General features: G+C 34.9%; 1 protein-coding gene across 1 annotated transcript in view; it reads right to left on the reverse strand.

Annotated features, from left to right (window-relative positions):
* CSMD1 (CUB and Sushi multiple domains 1) overlaps window positions 1-14,282 on the reverse strand; it is a 1,059,051-nt gene that overhangs the window by 183,752 nt on the left and 861,017 nt on the right. The window lies entirely within an intron of this gene.

Raw genomic sequence — 14,282 nt, forward strand, 5'->3', positions numbered from 1 at the left:
GTCTGCTGAAAGGAAGTATTCCCACACTCATTTTCAATTTGCATTCTCCTTTCTGGCCTATTAACATGCTAAGTGGGATAAATATCTCCCTCTGTGATCCATGGAATAAGCAGATCTCCTCTGAGCACCTACAACTCTTTCCACATTTTATGCATTACTGTCTTGATGGTCTTCATACGGCATTGCTAAAATGTGAAGATGCATTCTATATCTCTTCTTTTGCCATCAGTTCCTGTTCCTGGAATAATATAAAGAGTGGTTCCAAATTAATCTTTTTTAACTCCAAATTCTTCTTCATAGCGGATTCTTCTTTATTGCTGCTATGTCCCCAAACAAAAGAAGTAATTCTGACTCCACAAATATTTTCCATTTTTCTGTCCTTATTTTACTGAACAGCTTGTATAAGTGGTTATGAATCAGGCTGTTGGTCTTCAGTTTTCTGGTTTCAGTGCATTCTCTACACGAGGTTCCTCAGGAAAGTTGTGGATGCCCCTTCCCTAGAAGTATTAAAGGCCATGCTGGATGTGGCTTTGAACAACCAGTTCTAGTAGAAGGTGTCCTTGCCCATGTGTAAGTCCCCAGGAAATCCGATCTCTGAGAATTTCAAAAGGGCTTACAGTTGTTCATGTACTCTGAGTTAGATGCATGGGACAAATACCAAGATACCCATGAGGTCAAAAGAATGAAAAAAGCTTTTACTGGCACCTTTAGAAAATCAGAGAACTTTGGCAAAAGGTTTTGAGCAGCCTTCAATCAACATGAAACAAACACTTCTCAAAGAATTCACTTGGCCCATTCAACTCAGCAAGCTCCAAACCTCATTGATTTTAAGTTTCTCAAAACATTACTCAAAATCCCAAGATGAGTTAATTTGGAGTGAAAAGGAAGAAAAAAAGGGGTAGAAAAGAACAAACATAGCCATCACTCCTGTTTCAGCTGATAGAAGTTCCAAGGGGAGGCAGGGTCAAATGTGCTTGCCTTGTGTCTTGCTTTAAGTACCTTTGGCTTTTCCTGGGCCTTTCCCAGATGAGGTTTGCAGTCATTTGGACACTTAGGATCTGGGTTAGGGGCTCCAGAGGCAGGTGTGGAGCATTGCCTCCTGTGTGCCAGGGACTGGCAGCCACGGCAGGGCTGGGATACAGGCTGGGGAAAGGGTGGCTTGTAAGGGGCAGTTCATCACCTCACCAGAGCAAGACCCAGGCTGCCCCTTGCCACACACAAACCCACACACCTCTGAATGATTCAAGGCAGTAATCCTTCCAGGCTCTGACACTATGATAGGAGGGTTGGAACTGCATGATCTTTAAGGTCCCTTCAAACCCAAACCATTCTATGATTCTGTGAGGTCCTTCACTAAGTAGTAAATAACATATCTACAGACAACCTTTAATTATTTTACAAATACAGAAGCTAGAGTTGGTATCCTATTTTTCTTGTTGCCTTTCTCCTGGCAATAAGATCAATCCCAGCTGAAAAAACTGCAAGGAGTCTACAGAGCTTTTCTTCCTGTAGAGACGCTAAAGACATCTATCAACTGACATCACTGAAAATACAAAATACCTTTGTTTTCTTTGTTCCTTAACTGGGCACAAAGTTTGGTATTTACCTGTTATAACCCAGGATTCTGAAAATTAGAAGGCTAAGTTTGAACTAGTCTGGGCCACTTCATTTGTCAGTAGAAAAATATAAATTTCTGAAAACCAATCTATCCCTTATGTCAACTGGTGTTCAGATCAGTCAGCTCAATGTCTGCCCTGCAGACATTGATTTTCTACCTTTATTTTTAACTGAGCCCATACTCTTTCTTTATATAGTAGGCCAGAACTGAATGCTGTTCTATCACATAGACACTGTGCTAATATCTAGAGAAACATCAGGCCTCAGGAACAATGACAACAGTCTGACCAAAGTCATGCACTCTTCAATTCAGTTATCCTTTAAAAGAGCATGGCTGTTTATAAGTCCTTTCTGGGAAATCAGCTCTCTGTCTACCGTATTATGCCTGAGATTGTTTGGGAAAGTCCAAGAAAGAAGGCAGCAAGATAGAGGCAAGTTAGCATTTACTCTAACATTTTGTCTAAAGAATCACTTCCCCATGTCATGACCTGCCAATGCTTAGTTTACTAGCAGAGCTGTAGTCCTCATGTCAGATGGAGTTATCATAACCACACACAGTACAAAAGGATTATAGACATTTATCATTATTCCCTTGCAAAAAGATTGTTTCCATGCAAATATTTGCATATCCCTGCAATTTCTTTTTGTGGAAAAAGAAAAAAAGAACAAAAAAGAACAGTAATTATTTTAACTGGCTGTCAGCAATTATTACATAAACAGTCATATCTGAACAGTTTTCTGTCTTTTAGAGTTAAAAGTATCTTAAGAAATATGATTAATCTCATACTAAGGAAGAAAAAAGTAGATTGGATGGACTGGACAATTCTAAAAAGATCTATTTCTCTTCACACACTATAAAGAACCACGACAGTTTGGTCATTCAGATGAGCTGAACTTCACAAGACATAGCTATATTTCATTATTTTAATCTCCTTATTAAACATACAGAGACATTTATGTAAAACCCTGAAAATGTAAGTTGTTTGATAGATAGCATTATATTTTACTACTGATTTGACAGCATGAGTCAGTGTAACACTATTTCTCTGCCACTGCTCTTAGACACTTTCTCATTCTTTATTAGGTACAATATTTGGTTATCTTTATTTGGTTATCAAATGCAGAGGGATGTGATTGACAGATGAAACCCCCCTGAATAAAGAATTTACTTGCTTCTCACGAAAAAAACTTTCCATAACACTGATATATAGTTAGAGAGATTCATTCTCTAATACCTTGTACCACATAAAGAAGACAAGGTTGTCCGGGAAAGGTAGTATCTTTTACAAGATCAGCAGACACTTAAGGATGAAATGAAATGGACTTTTGGATGAACCAGCCTTCCTAGTCTGCTACACAGCCATCTTCACTAAATAAAGTATCAAGAATGGGATAAAACTATTATTCTGACTTCCTATAATTTCATGTACTCCAGTTAGTATTCAGTTTTGCACAAGGCGTAAACTTACATGAAAGATGTGAAGAATTAAAGAGATCATGTCACAAGTTTTAGAAATTTGAGAGAAGCCTACTATAGCCTGCCTTCCTGCACTTTGTCTATTCTTGCTGGAAACAGGACTGAGGAGCAAAAAGATATTTTTTGTTTTTATTTTGCCCCATAAATAGGTAATATCATCATTATAAATCACTTATATCTTTAAGTATCCCTAAATATAGAGGATACTTTACCTTCTTTGCTTTGTAGATTCCTAAATGCACTGATTTTTTTTTTTTTTTTGCCTGTGAACATAGTTTTTCACCTGTCTGTCCCAAGGCCTACCTCTTCAAGAGCCTCACACTCTACAGATACTCACTGCACTGCATTTTTGTATCTGTAAACAACAAAGTACCTCTGAAAATTATGAACAGGAAAATACAACTTTGTTAAAAACACTTAAGTTCTTATTTTTCACATTTTTAAGACTGTATGGGCAACAGGAGAGTCAAGATTTTTCTGCCAGTTCATTATAAACCAAAATCAAATAATTATTTGGTGTAAAGTGTCAGATAAGATGATTCTAGAGAATATAACAAGTTACTGTGTTAAGTGCTAGAATTTAATTTCCTATTTCACAAAATATAAATTAAAAAACAACACACAAATAAAAATATCTAACTGAAAGAAAAAATATAAAACCTAATTTTAAATGTCCTTGAGACATTAAACCCTTCAGTATTTGTTGGTTTTTCAAGATTATTCAGACATTTCTATCAAAAAGACCACCTTGATTTCAATTTGTAGGTATTGGTTATTCATGAAGAATTCAGCAGTACTCTTAAGTTTATTTGCACAATATCATCCCTTTTTATTTTTGTATTTCAAACCTTTTGTATTTCAAGAATAATCCCTAAAAAAAACCTCCAAAAAACTAATTGCTGGCATTTATGCCAAATTTTTAATATTGCACTTTGAATACTCTAGAAAAAAACTATAAGAAGTGTAGTACATAATGCGTGGCCCCACGTTCACTACATTTCCCCACCAGCAAGACAACAATTGTCTATCAGTAGACATATTGAAAACTGGGCTATTTCACATGCATGTAGGTGCTGTTCATCATGTGCAAACACAGCAGTATCTTGCCCCGTGCTCTTCTTCCCCAGTTTCTTCCCCTTCCTCTCACACACAAAACCCGGAACGTTTAATTCCCTTTTTCCCTGATACTCTTGTAAATCTGGAGTAATTTATCATAAAGGATCACATTTTATGGTAGAAATGTTGCAACAGAACTTCAGTGTTAAAGTAGATGCTATGAACTTTTACAACAGGGGAATATGGCCATGAGTTCCACACAATCCCAGTACTTGAGTTTACCTGACATTGCAGCAAGCCAGCATCAGAGAAATTCTGCCAAGTTTCTTACTGCTGAGAAAGACTATTGTATTGGCAAATTGCTGCCAATTATCTCATTCTCGAGTTTCATTATAGGATTTTCAGAACAATGAATGCATAAAAGCATGTTAAATTAAAACCAAACCAGCTAGAATACATCCTGATGATTGGCTGCAACTTCCTGGCACTATTCAATGGGATTTACTCTGTCACATGTGATGTAAATAATCAGGAATATAGAAAAACCAGTTGTCGGGGTAAAAATCATTGACATATTTGTAAATATATGTAGACTATTAATTTCAACTTTTTTCAACTCAGTTTAATTATGATGGGCCCTGTGGTATTAGCTACATTAGTAATAAGTACAGTATAATAAAAGTAAATCTGGGCAGCAAAGCAATGAAGCTGCAGATTTGATGTCCATACTATGTGCACTCATGTTTTTTCCTTGGAGGAGCTTTTCTGTCCATTAGTGGGTGGAATGTGCTATGCGTATCCATGAAGCAGAAGTCTCAGTTCAGCTTCAAGTTTGTACCCTCCAAAGCCTGCAGTCAATATAAAGAAGAGAGTGCTCATTTTGTGTCTCCAAGGGAAATTTTCAGGGATTCGGTACTGCAGAGTGTACTTACAAAAGAAGTTGACAATCTCCTGAGTTAGTTCCCTTCGCTCACATTGAAAGGAAGAATACCATTTACTTACTATATACACACGTGCATTTACACTGCATGTAAAGTTACAGTGGCTATATGAAAATAAAGTAATCTAAACCAAGTGATTTCCTACTAGAAGAAGTACTAAGGCATTTTGAAACACTCTCCTAAAGCCAGACACACGGAAAAGTACGCACCTAAAAGGTGCATTAGCAGTATTTAGGTACTTGATCCCTAATTTCTGACTCTAACCTTGAGTTCAACACTAAGACGTGTCTGTGAATGGACAAAATAAACAAAGACGCTGAATTGTGAGCTATGGTAGTCATCCAATTTTTACTTCCTACAGAAAGATATATTGATGCATGTTACATTAGGACTGATTTAGTAGAACATATGAGCACAGTGTTATTAGTGATCAGAATACAAGCCAAGAAATTAGATTGTGGGGCTTTATTTCTTCGTCATTTTTTTCTTTCTTAGTAAACCTTGTTCATGTTTTGCAAAAAATATACTATGTCAATTAAAACTGCACTTACAGAGATATAAGATAACAGTTTTACAAAAGAGGAAATACTTGAACTGACAATAAAGTAAATGTAATATCATAGCCCTCGATATTGTGGTCCCATGGTGCAAATTTGTTCAACTACTTTTGACATTTTAGCTTTATTTACAGCTATGTTGAATTCATTATTGCTTGCTGACTTTGTATCAAATCATATATAAAACTGCCATAAAAACACAAAACGTGTACAAGTTTTCTTGTGTATGCACTCATTAATTTTAAAGGAACTCAATCATGTGTTTGTGCCAGATTCAAATCAGATTTGGACAGATGCCCAGATACTGGGCATCCTGATGCTGCATCAATTCACTTTTGAGACTATAGAACCTTGGCTTCAGATATGATCCCAGAACATTGCAACTGCCAAATAAATATTTCTTCTTGCAAATTTGAAAGCATGAACCTGTGCTGTAACTTCTGTTACCCTGAACTCTGCTGCTTGGTAGTAAGAGCTGTACATAGAAAGCCTCCAGAAAAAACTGTAAAGAAATTTTAGAAGAAATGCCAGCTGGGTTATTTTCAAGACTTCAGATGTCTAACCTAAAGATGAACTGGTCCTTAAAACATAAAAACTATAGCATGTAGGTATAGATCAACAGTATCAATACTCTTGACTTGGATGAATAAGTATATACTCATATATTTCCTGATAATATTACTGTTTGCTAAAGATGAGGAAATACTATTGCAACAAAAATATGCTAAGAAAATTTCATTAGACAAGCCATGAGGAGTAAATTATTTTGAATGGAAAAAGGAGTTTGCAGCTTATATAATAAACACCAAAGGGATCCTAAATACTCTTTAATAATCTCTAATAATTATATCACTTACTAAAATGTAAGTATAGAGTGGGTGGGCTCTGCCCATGCCCATTGTGAAAAGGCACTCTTTTTTTTTTCTGCTTGCCATGGAAGAAAGAACACACAAGTAATGTATAAGCTATATTCTGCTTCTTAAAGCGATGCAATAAAATATTTCAGGATAACTTCAAAAGAATGATAAGTGCTTATAAAAATCCTATTTCAGTACACACAACTGAAAAGTAACATGCTTTATTCTAAAAAAAATGGTACTATGAAAACATTGGAAACCAGTGATTCTTCCACAGTTGCCTAAATCTGAAGTCATTTAAACTCATAAATGAAGTCTATATGCTTAACACAGAATCTTTTTGAACTATTAAAGAGCAATTAAAAGTATGAAATGGTACTTGAGTTAATGTTCAGAGTATATAATGGATTTCTAAATGCACGTAAAGTCAACAAATACTCATCCTGCAGTTGTTGCATCTTAAACATCAATAACATAACCTATTTAATTAAATCTATGCAATTCAAAATAAGAGTTCTTGGCATTTTCTTTCTATCTTGGAACCAATTATGTGCAACTGTGCCTTGAAACCTACAGCTGCAGGAAAAACACATGTACTGGAAAAATGGCCAATTACAAAATCTCTATCTAATTAGAATGATAGAAAAATCTATAGAAAGAAGTGTGTTTGGATAATGTGGCTAATAGTGAGATATCAGAAACTACTGCTTTGTATCCTTTGGAAACAGAAATACACTTTTAATTTCTCAAAAGATTTGCAATCAATCAGCAATTAATTTTGACTATTTGGATGAAACAGTCATTCAAGGGATAATAATTTCTCATAGGAATTTCAGCAATACATGTAAAAAAAATGTAAACCTGCAAAACACATAAAATAGAGATTTTTAGGACATGTTGTCAATAACAGGTCTTTTGGATATAAAATTAAAATAATTTTTTTCTGTAACTTTCTCCTGTTATAAATATGTTACAAAAAGTTCTAAGGCCTTTTGGCCTTTCCCCACCCATTTCAAACCAGGTTCTTTTTGTTAATTTATGCATTCAACCATTTTGTTCTCCCTTTCTCAGCTACAGTGTCCACTTATACAAATAAAAAATTGCAAATTTAAGAAGCAAGTGAAATATGGGTAGCCAGGTAGCAGTAGCCAGGTAGCAGGTATTTTTATATTTTATTGAGAGACAATACATGAATAACAATACTTAGGAGAGATGGGTATGCAAATATATGTGCCTGCAGCAAGATGACTGATGTGCATATATAGAAAGCATACAAATAAACTTTGCAATCAGCAAGCAGGAGAATAATTAATCACAATTTATACTCCATATAAGAAGCAGGGATTAAAGGTGAAGTTCCCTTCAAGTATCTATGGAAAGATGTTCAGGATTTCCATGCCTAAATCTTCTTTTATAATCAGTGGGGACATGACTGATACAGTCACTACTTAAAAATATTCTGTAGGTGGCTTATTAGAAGAGACTGGTTTTATCCTTTTTCTGGGAGAGGGCAAAGAAAAGCAGAAGAAATAAGTTGGTTTTTTTTCCCCTGTGTTATACAGTGCAAGATACTTTGACTTAACACATACCAAATACTTAAGTGTTTGCAAATTCCTTCATTTCCTCACAGTCTTTTCTAAAATCCCTAGAAGAATGAAGTCACCATGAATGTAAAGAATGGATTAAAAATGGAAAAAGCATTGTACAAGCTTACAAAAAGCAGTGTGGCACAAACAGGACCAAAAGTTAAAAGAGCTCCTTCATTTCCAATTGTGTTTATTCCTTCACACACTGACACGTGAACCACCTGCACATATCACCTTTTATTCTGGCTAGTGGTAGTGTGCCCAGAACTGAAAATTAACTTCTCAATACACTGAAGAACTGAGTAACAAGGAACACATAAATCTTGTCTACCTTTCATCATTCTGTTGCAAGAAACTCTTTCCATCTAGAAACTTTATGGAAGCAGAAGGGTTAGAAATAAATAGGTTTATAGCATTCATTTTTAACTATGTTAGTTGCAAAAAGTCTTCTCTTTACATGTATCCTTAATTCTGCCCATATATCATGTATACATAGTTTTGGCAGGGTGATTTTAATATGCATAAACTTTTGAAGGAATAATCTCAATTTTATTATGAAATAACTTTCCTAATGTTTTAAATAATTAGAAACATAAAAAAACAGTTTAGCTGAAAAAAATCTGAAAAAAAATCTGTTTTCTATTTATTGTTAATCTTCAGTTACAAAATATGACTAGGTTTGATGTCACCAATATTAATTTGTTGAAATATAAACATTTCCTTAATATAATAAAGGGAACGGAGAAAAACTCACATTCATCATTTAAACTGTTAAAATATTTACAAAGTAATTCTAGATTTTGCTTGAAAATTCATTTTATTTGAAAGGGACAAAAGTCAGTCAGAAGAAAGTTAAGATCAAACTTCAATCTCAGAGGCTCCCACAAGTTATTTGAGATGTCCAACATTATATACTATATTATATATTATTATATTATATATATTATCATATACTATACTTTATGAATATCTAGTATATGCTATATAAGATTGTAATTTTGCATAAGAGTATTAGAAATATGGAACAGAATAATAAATTCATGTTTGTGTAGCTTAAATTTTGTAATTGGACTATTATAGGTAATACTTCCATAAATTAATAGCAAATTAATCAATTTGCTGTTAATTTAATCAACAATAATGCACTCAAACAGATCTTACATTTGAATTGCAGCAAGAAGGAGTTTGAAAGAAGGATTACTGCATCATCCTAGGTTTCTAGGTGCTGGTCATCTACCTGACTTAAGAAACTGCTTATCAGCCTCCCTTTCCCAACAGATAGGGGTGAGACAATAATTCCAAATGAGAAATGATCATTTTTCATTCAACATGAGGCCAACATAGGCAAGAAGGCCAGGTTAAAGAACAATTGGATATTGGCAGTTCTGGTCAAATTTTTTAAGTTTTCAGGCAGCAATTCTTGCTCATGGGAAAATTCTAGTAATTATAGCAGTGGGAATAAATTAACAGTAACTCTAGTGTCTACTCATCTAAAACTTGGAAAGGAGGAAATGATTCACTACAAATAAACAGGAGTCTTTTTGTGAAAAACAGAGGAAATGAGCAAACTTCTGGAACAAATCCCAGCTAAAACTCATTAAATCCAGCTGCACATACATATAATGACAACGTCTATAATGGCTTCATAGAAATAGATTCTTTTTAAAATATGACCCCAAAAAAATTTAGGTTGAAGTGGCAAAGAAGGTAAAGAAGTTCTGTTGTTCAAACCACTGCATTGACAAATTCATAGGTTCTGTTCCCACTAAGGTCTCTGTAATAATGCTACAAATACGATTACTTCTTTGATATTAAAGCAATATTATCTTTAAGCAATCATTCCTGAGATTATGAATTTAGCTAGAATTTGCTTGCAAATTTCAGTCACATTTTTAAGCTATGATGATTACATCAGCAGTAGAGAAAAAAAAATACACTAAAGAAGCCTACCTGCACTGGCATCTCTGAAACATCTTACTTTCATACTCTAAAGACAGAATGTTAATATAAATGTAAAACACCATATGCATATGGACACCTCCAGTGATCTCTGCTAGCCACTCTCTCTCACCTGCAAAGCTTAACTGCATTTTAAAGTCTATAGCAAGAGATTTTAAAATGCAACCCATTTCTTGATCATAGATCTGAATTACAAAACTGGGAAAACCCAGTGGTTTTAAGAATATAAGAATCTCTGAATCATACACACAAAATTCAGGAGACTTTCAACTGGTAATTTTCAGAACCAACTCACAATAACCTTTAACAAATTACCTTTTCCACACGTTTGATACCACCTAATATCAAACCTTTTTTTTTCCTAATTGAAAATGAGAAATAGTTAACATCTTCCTTCTTTCTAACCCTATGCCCAGAGGGGTAATTCAGTGACTTAAAGATAATAATTTATGTAAATTTGGAAATTAAATATTTTTATTTTTAATCTTCAGGGCACTTTAAACAAATATTCATTTAGTTGATATATATTTGCAATGCATATATTTTAATTCAAACAAAATCATAGGTTTTACTCCAAGTCTTTTTGAAGAACACAATTTAATAATCATGGACTATTCAGCCTGTACTACTAACACAGCATGCTACCACTGTTCTATTTCTTGTGTTTCTTCCTCTTAGTTTTAGTTTTGCTCCCTCCTTTTTACCAATGCAGTTTGAGTTCTCCACTCCATGTACTTGCTCTATTTCTCGGCCAGCCCCTCTGGCAATCTTCCTCTCCTATGTTTGTATCCCAGACTTTTAGTCCCAAAAATCACCTTTCCCCTTACCCTGTGGTGCATTTCTTGCCTTCTATACTCCTCCTTAGGACTCCCTAGTCTGATATTGCAGATTCATTTATTCCAAGCTCCTGACATATCTATGTGTTCCTTTCTTTATCTCCTTTTTCCCCTCCTCTCTAGGTTTGACTTTTACATCTCTGGAATTGTAACCAAACAGCTTCATCCTCACTTTCTCAGGCTACCCACAAGACACAGGATATTGGTAGGTTTACCCCTGCTGGCAGGTAAGCTCTCACAATTCCGCATAGTGGGATCTGAATAGAATTAGGTGGAAGAAAGCAAGAAAATGAATCAGTCAAGATAAAGACAGTTTGATAAGTGAAAACAAAACAAAGCAAAAAGCCCAAATACCCCAAACCCAAACAAGTGATGCAAACCCAATCACATATCAACAGCAGACTGATACCTAGTCACACCCTTAGCAACAGCTACTTCAGAATCACTTCCCCAGATTTTAATTGCTAAGAATGACATGGCATGGCATGACATGTGTCACCATGCTATTCAGGTCATCTGTGTTGCCTCCCACCTTCTTGCCCACGCTGAGCCTACCTGCTGGCATGTCAGAGCAAGTAACCCTAGAGGAGGCCCTAACACTGTGAAGTACTGCTCAGCATTTGCTGAAGAATCATAGAATCCTGGAATTACCAAAGTTGGAAAAGATCTCCAAATCATAAGTCCAACCTCAGACCAAACATCACCATCTCAACTAAACATATAATTAATGCCAAGTCCAGCTGTTTCTTGAACACTTCAAGGGACAATAACTACATCATCTCCCTGCATAGCCTCTTCCAGTTCTTGACAACTTTTTCAGTGAAGAAATTCTTTCTGAAAGAAGAATTAACTTGATGTTTTCTTAACTGAAGAAAATTAACTCCATCCCATTCAAACCCAAAACAGATGGACAAACTGGCCACCTCCATCCTAATCCAGGCCTGTTGAGAAAAAGTATTTTGGAGTGCTCATTCATAGGGTAGCATTTGCTCACAAAAGTCTATATGCCTAAAGATCTGTACCTGAAAAATCTGGTAAGATTTTCCTGAGATGGGAAAAATGCAAAACATCACCATGCCAGCATTTCCATCTACAAAGCATGGGTTAACATAATTTTTCAAACAGAAGGTTAATGCAGTGCTTACATTCACCTAATAAATGGTTTTCATTGTTTCTGTCTTAGAGATAAAAAAAATATTTGGCACCTACTCTGTTTACCAGAGTAGCAGCTTCATACACATCTTTAAATTAAAAGTGAAAACCAACCTCAATTATAAAAAACTGTTATAAGACCAATTATTTTTTGGTCATACAAAGTTTTGAGGATATGGGACAATGGAGAGACTATGTAAATGTTGAGTATTTTGGAAGCAGAAGGCAATTTAATTTTCTAGGGGAGGAAGGAAGGAAGAGACTCTGATGCTATCATGTTATTAATCAGGACATCATAATTCTTGAACTCAAGTGAAATTATTATTTCTAATTTTTTTTCCTTCATTAATTTTTGTTTTTAAAGCCTGCAAGTTTGAGTTTCTTTCAAAAGATTTTTTTCTATACATACAATATTCATTTGCAGTTACATTCACTTGGGGTTAGTCACATAATGGTACTGCTCTAAATAGGACCTGTGACTACCTCATACATGTATTGGTTAAGATGTACTAATTTGACAGTATTTGTTTTTGGTGTCTTACATTTTTACTGCAGTGTGTAAAGGTTCTAATTGGAACAGATTTTATATACAAATTAGTTATGGAAAGGAAAATGGAAGAGATTCTTTTCATTACTGGATTGCTCTGCTAAACTGGCATTATACACCCTGAGGCATAGCCACTATATTTCTGAATTTGAGACTGATAGTGTGCTAGAATAATTGTCTGAGTCTGCAGTTTCAGAACATTGTTTTCACTGACCTTCTAACCTTTTCAATTACTGTAGAATAAGAAATGAGCTAAATGAAAGTTCATTATTCTTTTAAATTAATTATTATAAATGCTTTAAACAATTTATAAAAATTTAGACCAACTAAGATTCACCTCCCATGCACTACCTTTCACTATCCCTTGAAAGCAGTAAGGTTAAAGAATGATTATAACATAGCACTTAAACTGAAAATTAGAACTAAATCTTTAGCAGCAACATAATACCATGAATGCTAAACCAGTGCATCATGTCCAAAAAAAGCATTTAAAATTTCTTTCCTTAAACTGAAAAGCATCTTCAGACCAATGAAGAGAATATTTTAAAACTACTATCTATGCTAAATATAAAGAATCATAAATGCAAATGAAAATATTAAACCTCATTAAAAAGAAAAAAATTCTATCCATGCATGATCCTAAATCTGTGCTAAGTTCTGTGGACTGGAACATAGCTCAGGGGCATGAACTCTTCTGAAAGAAATTATAGCCATGGAGAATTCTGCTTTCAGAATGGTCATCATGGTCATCATGGATTCACAATTTGAGGATGTTGCCATTAAATTATTATTTGGACCTTGACAACATTCATTTTCAAAAATACAAATTGTTTGTAGGATTTTTTCCAGCCCTCATTTCCATTTTAGCACAGAAGTGAAGGAGAATGTCTAATTTCACATCACAATGAAGTGAAGGATAAAAATAAAAATCAATTACTGAGGAGCTAACATGGAATCTCATTTTTAATCTATAGCAGCAAATCACGGACAGATCAGAAATCTAAAATCTAGCTAAAGAGTATGGAACAAATTCCTAAATAATTTTCAGACTTTAAAAAGTCTATAACTAGTTCTTCATGTTTCTGAAACATAGAGGAGTCTGTTGAAAGGCAGAATATAGTACTGAGTGGGCCAGTGCAGCCAGGCATGTTCCTACAGATAGTTGTCTGTCAGTATTTCTGGATGGACCCTTTTAGACTGACTGATTAGAATATATTTAAAGGTTTAATCTGTGGATAAGTGAAGCTTTTGCTTCTATTATTTACTGCACAGGACTGGGAAACCACGAAATTGCCATAGATAGCTAGATAAGCTTCTCCTAAAAAAGAAGATGTCTATATAAGGTCCAACAGCATCTTCATGCTATTTCAGACAGACAACTGCCAGTACAAAGCACATGGAAAAATCCCTCAGGGCTCAGAAGAGTCCAAGGGGCAATTCTATAGTGGTAAAGGTCCTTACACATCATGAATATAGACATCCATCATCAGGCACCATGAGAAGAAATGAGTTTTGAGATTTCTAGATGGTACTGTGAAGGGAAAGAGTGTTTTCTTCTCAAATGTTTGGGAACTTCACTGAGAAAATTGTGCCCGGCCACTACAGTGCTGAGTGATTTGTGATCTGTACAAGACCAAATAGATCACGCAGTAGCAGCAGCAGGCACTACTCAGACGGTCACAAAACGTTTGTACATG

The sequence above is a fragment of the Ammospiza caudacuta genome, chromosome 3 (genome assembly GCF_027887145.1).
Source record: "Ammospiza caudacuta isolate bAmmCau1 chromosome 3, bAmmCau1.pri, whole genome shotgun sequence".
Classification (NCBI taxonomy): Eukaryota; Metazoa; Chordata; class Aves; order Passeriformes; family Passerellidae; genus Ammospiza; species Ammospiza caudacuta.